The following is a 6114-nucleotide window of genomic DNA, read 5'->3' on the forward strand; positions in this document are numbered from 1 at the left end:
TCTACTTTATTTCTTTTTTTTAAAAAAAATTATTTATTTATTTAAAAAAATTTTATTTTGTTATCATTAATCTACAATTACATGAAGAACATTATGGTTACTAGGCTCCCCCCTTCACCAAGTCTCCCCCACAAACCCCATTACAGTCACTGTCCATGGGCATAGTAAGATGCTGTAGAATCACTACTTGTCTGCTCTGTGTTGCACATCCCTCCCTATGCACCCCCCACATTATACATGCTAATCGTAAGGCCCTCTTTCTTTTTCCCTGCCCTTATCCCTGCCTTCCCACCCATCCTCTCCAGTCCCTTTCCCTTTGATAACTGTTAGTCCATTCTTGGGTTCTGTGCTTCTACTGCTGTTTTGTTCCTTCAGTTTTTCCTTGTTCTTGTACTCCACGTATGAGTGAAATCATTTGGTATTTGTCTTTCTCTGCCTGGCTTATTTCACTGAGCATATACCCTCTAGATCCATCCATGTAGTTGCAAATGGTAGATTTGTTTTCTTATTATGGCTGAATAATATTCCATTGTGTATATGTACCACATCTTCTTTATCCATTCATGTACTTAATGGACACTTAGGTTGCTTCCATTTCTTGGCTATTGTAAATAGTGCTGCGATAAACATAGGGGTGTATATGTCTTTTCCAAACGGGGCTGCTGCATTCTTAAGGTAAATTCCTAGAAGTGGGATTCCTGGGTCAAATGGTATTTCCATTTGAAGCTTTTTGAGGAACCTCCATACTGCTTTCCACAATGGTTGAACTAATTTACATTCCCACCAGCAGTGTAGGAGGGTTCCCCTTTCTCCACAACCTCGCCAACATTTGTTGTTGTTTGTCTTTTGGATAGTGGCGATCCTTACTGGTGTGAAGTGATATCTCATTGTGGTTTTAATTTTCATTTATCTGATGACAAGCGATGTGGAGCATCTTTTCATGTGTCTGTTGGGCATCTGAATTTCTTCTTTGGAAAACTGTTCAGCTCCTCTGCCCATTTTTTAATTGGATTATTTGCTTTTTGTTTGTTGAGGTACGTGAACTCTTTATATATTTTGGATGAAAACCCTTTATCAGATCATTCATTTATGAATATATTCTCCCATACTGTAGGATACCTTTTTATTCTCTTGGTGGTGTCCTTTGCTGTACAGAAGCTTTTCAGCTTGATATAGTACCACATGTTCATTTTTGCTTTTGTTTCCCTTGCGCAGGGAGATATGTTCATGAAGATGTCACTCATGTTTATATCCAAGAGATTTTTGCCTATGTTTGTTTCTAAGAATTCTATGGTTTGATGACTTACATTCAGGTCTTTGATCCATTTTGAATTTACTTTTGTGTATGGGGTTAGACAGTGATCCAGTTTCATTCTCTTACATGTAGCTGTCCAGTTTTGCCAGCACCATCTGTTGAAGAGACTGTCATTTCCCCATTGTATGTCCATGGCTCCTTTATCGTATATTAATTGATCATACATGTTTGGGTTAATGTCTGTAGTCTCTATTCTGTTCCACTGGTCTGTGGCTCTGTTTTTGTGCCAGTACCAAACTGTCTTGATTACTGTGGCTTTGTAGTAGAGCTTGAAGTTGGGGAGTGAGATCCCCCCCAGTTTATTCTTCCTTCTCAGGATTGCTTTGGCTATTTGGGGTCTTTGGTGTTTCCATATGAATTTTTGAACTATTTGTTCCAGTTTGTTTAAGAATGTTGTTGGTAATTTGATAGGGATCGCATCAAATCTGTATATTGCTTTGGGCATGATGGCCATTTTGATGATATTAATTCTTCCTAGCCAAGAGCATGAGATGAGTTTCCATTTGCTAGTGTCCTCTTTAATTTCTCTTAAGAGTGTCATACAGTTTTCAGGGTATAGGTCTTTCAATTCCTTGGTTAGGTTTATTCCTAAGTATTTTATACTTTTTGATGCAATTGTGAATGGAATTGTTTTCCTGATTTCTCTTTCTATTACTTCATTGTTTCTTTGTGTTAATTTTATATCCTGCAACTTTGCTGTATTCCAATATCAGTTCTAGTAGTTTTGGAGTGGAGTCTTTAGGGTTTTTTAAGTACAGTATCATGTCATATGCAAATAGTGACAGTTTGACTTCTTTACTAATCTGGATGCCTTGTATTTCTTTGTTTTGTCTAATTGCTGTGGCTAGGACCTCCAGTACTATGTTGAATATCAGTGGGGAGAGTGGGCATCCCTGTCTTGTTCCCAATCTCAGAGGAAAAGCTTTCAGCTTCTCACAGTTTAGTATGATGTTGGCTGTGGGTTTATCTTATATGGCCTTTATTATGTTGAGGTATTTGCCCTGTATACCCATTGTGCTGAGAGTTTTTGTCATGAATGGATGTTGAATTTTGTTGAATGCTTTTTCAGCATCTATGGAGATGATCATGTGGTTTTTGTCCTTCTTTTTGTTGATGTGGTGGATGATGTTGATGGATTTTCGAATGTTGTACTATCCTTGCATCCCTGGGATGAATCCCACTTGGTCATGGTGTGTGATCCTTTTGATGTATTTTTGAATTCGGTTTGCTAATATTTTGTTGAGTATTTTTCCATCTACGTTCATCAGGGATATTCGTCTGTAATTTTCTACTTTGGTGGGGTCTTTGCCTGGTTTTGATATTAGGGTGATGTTGACTTCATAGAATGAGTTTGGGAGTATTCCCTCCTCTTCTATTTTTCAGAAAACTTTAAGGAGAATGGGTATTATATCTTCTCTGTATGTCTGATAAAGTTCCGAGGTAAATCCATCTGGCCCGGGGGTTTTGTTCTTGGGTGGTTTTTGATTACTGCTTCAGTTTCTTTGCTGGTAATTGGTTTGTTTAGATTTTGTGTTTCTTCCTTGGTCAGTCTTGGAAGGTTGTATTTTTCTAGGAAGTTGTCCATTTCTTCTAGGTTTTCCAGCTTGTTAGCATATAGGTTTTCATAGTAGTCTCTAATAATTCTTTGTATTTCTGTGGGGTCTGTCATGATGTTTCCTTTCTTGTTTCTGATTCTGCTGATGTGTGTTGATTCTCTTTTTCTCTTAATAAGTTTGGCTAGAGGCTTATCTATTTTGTTTATTTTCTCAAAGAACCAGCTCTTGGTTTCATTGATTTTTTTTCTTTTCTTTTCTTTTTCTCAATTTTATTTCTTCTCTGATCTTTATTATGTTCCTCCTTCTGCTGACTTTAGGCCTCATTTGTTCTTCTTTTTCCAATTTTGATAATTGTCATGTTAGACTATTCATTTGGGATTGTTCTTCCTTCTTCAAGTGTGCCTGGATTGCTATATACTTTCCTCTTAAGACTGCTTTCGCTGTGTCCCACAGAAGTTGGGGCTTTGTGGTGTTGTTGTCATTTGTTTCCATATATTGCTTGATCTCTATTTTAATTTGGTCATTGATCCATTGATTATTTAGGAGCATGTTGTTAAGCCTCCATGTGTTTGTCGGCCTTTTTGTTTTCTTTGTGCAATTTAATTATAGTTTTATACCTTTGTGGTCTGAAAAGTTGGTTGGTAGAATTTCAATCTTTTTGAATTTCCTGAGGCTCTTTTTGTGGCCTAGTATGTGGTCTACTCTGGAGAATGTTTCATGTGCACTTGAGAAGAATGTGTATCCTGTTGTTTTTGGATGTAGAGTTCTATAGATGTCTATTAGGTCCATCTGTTCTAGTGTGTTGTTCAGTGCCTCTGTGTCCTTACTTATTTTCTGCCTGGTGGATCTATCCTTTGGGGTGAGTGGTGTGTTGAAGTCTCCTACAATGAATGCATTGCAGTCTATTTCCTCCTTTAGTTCTGTTAGTATTTGTTTCACATATGCTGGTGCTCCTGTGGTGGGTGCATATATATTTATAATGGTTATATCCTCTTATTGGACCGACCCCTTTATCATTATGTAATGTTCTTCTTTATATCTTGTTACTTTCTTTGTTTTGAAGTCTATTTTGTCTGATACTAGTACTGCAGCACCTGATTTTTTCTCCGTGTTGTTTGCATGAAATTCTTTTTCCATCCCTTGACTTTTAGTCTGTGCATGTCTTTGGGTTTGAGGTGAGTGTCTTGTAAGCAGCGTATAGATGGGTCTTGTTTTTTTTATACATTCAGTGACTCTATGTCTTTTGATTGGTGCATTCAATCCATTTACATTTAGGGTGATTATCGATAGGTATGTACTTACTGCCATTGCAGGCTTTAGGTTCGTGGTTACCAAAGGTTCAAGGGTAATTCCCTTAGTATCTAAGAGTCTAACTTAACTCACTTAGTATGCTGTCACAAACACAATCTAAAGGTGCTTTTCTGTTTCTCTTCCTTTTTCTTCCTCCTCCATTCTTTATGTATTAGGTATCATACTCTGTACTTTTTGTCTCTCCCTTGATTGACTTTGGGGATAGTTAATTTAATTTTGCATTTGCTTAGTAATTAGCTGTTCTACTTTCTTTACTGTGGTTTTATTACCTTTGTTTTCAGCTCTTCAACCTTAGGAACACTGCCATCTATAGCAGTTCCTCCAAAATAGACTGTAGAAATGGTTTGTGGGAGGTAAATTCTCTCAGCTTTTGCTTCTCTGGAAATTGTTTAATCCCTCCTTCAAATTTAAATGATAATCTTGCCTTATAAGGTAATTTTGGTTCCAGGCACTTCTGCTTCATGGCGTTAAATACATTATGCAACCCACTTCTAGCCTGTAAGGTTTCTGCTGAGAAGTCTGTTGTTAGCCTGATGGGCTTTCCTTTGTATGTGATCTTATTTCTGTCTTTGGCTGCTTTGAACAGTCTGTCCTTATCCTTGATCTTTGACAATTTTATTACTATATGTCTTGGTGTTGGCTTCCTTGGGTCTTTTGTGTTGGGAGATCTGTGGATCTCCATGGCCTGAGAGACTATCTCCTTCCCCAGATTGGGGAAGTTTTCAGCAACTACCTCCTCAAGACACTTTCTATCACTTTCTCTCTGTCTTCTTCTTTTGGTATCCCTATAATGCGAATATTGTTCCGTTTGGATTGGTCACACATTTCTCTTAATATTCTTTCATTCTTAGAGATCCTTTTTTCTCTCTGTGCCTCAGCTTCTTTGTATTCCTCTTCTCGAGTTTCTATTTCATTTATCGTCTCCTCCACTGTATCCAACCTGCTTTTAATACCCTCATTGTGCTCTTCAACGATTGGATCTCTGACCTGAATTTATTCCTGAGTTCTTGGATGTCTTCCTGTACCTCCATTAGCATGTTGATGATTTTTATTTTGAACTCCCTTTCAGGAAGAGTCATGAGGTCCATATCATTTAAATCTTTCTTGGGAGTTGTATTAATAATTTTACTGTGGACCAGGTTCCTTTGGCGTTTCATGTTTGTGTATGGTGCCCTCTAGTGTCCAGAAGCTCTGCTCTCTGAAGCTGCTCAGCCCCTGAAGCAATGTCGGGGGTCGCAGGGGAGTGGCACTGGTGCCTGGGGGTAGGAAAGAGCTGTTCCCGGCCTCCCGGCTGCCATGCGTGTTTCCACTGCCTGAACCAGTGGGCCAGGCAGACAGGTATAAGCTTTTGTCCCAGAGCAGCCGGATATGGATCCCTGCTTTCCAGAAGCAGCCAGAATCCCAGTCTCCCCAGGAAATCTGCCTGTCCCAGCTTTCCAACCCTGTAATCACAAGAGTATGATGAAAGCACCATGAAATGCAGGTTTGTGCTCCCAGAGCAGATCTCCGGAGCTAGGTATTCAGCAGTCCCAGGCCTTCCACTCCCTCCCTGCTCTGTTTGTCTTCCTCCCGCCGGTGAGCTGGGGTGGGGGTGGGGCTCGGGTCCGCTGAGCCACAGCTCCGGTACGTTACCCCGTTCGCTGAGGTCTGCTCTTTTCTCCAGGTGTGTGCAGTCTGGCGCCGACCTCTTTCCTGTTGTTCTCTCAGGATTAGTTGCGCCAACTATATTTTCTAATTGTATCCAGTTTTAGGAGGAAGCCTCTGTCTCTCCTCTCATGCCGCCATCTTTAATCTCTCCTTTATTTTTTAAGTTGTGGTAAAGTTCACGTAACATAAAGTGAACCATTTTGAAGTGCCCAAGGAAGGGACATTTGGTACACGCAGTGTTGTACGACCACTGCCTCCATCTAGTTGAGAGCATTTCCATCACTC

The 6114-nt window shown here is 39.5% G+C and overlaps 1 protein-coding gene across 2 annotated transcripts in view; it reads left to right on the plus strand.

The window, feature by feature from the left end:
- ROR2 (receptor tyrosine kinase like orphan receptor 2) overlaps window positions 1-6114 on the plus strand; it is a 199491-nt gene that overhangs the window by 15809 nt on the left and 177568 nt on the right. The gene's annotated exons all lie outside the window — the stretch shown is intronic.

Source organism: Manis javanica, chromosome 2 (genome assembly GCF_040802235.1).
Source record: "Manis javanica isolate MJ-LG chromosome 2, MJ_LKY, whole genome shotgun sequence".
NCBI classification, from domain to species: domain Eukaryota; kingdom Metazoa; phylum Chordata; class Mammalia; order Pholidota; family Manidae; genus Manis; species Manis javanica.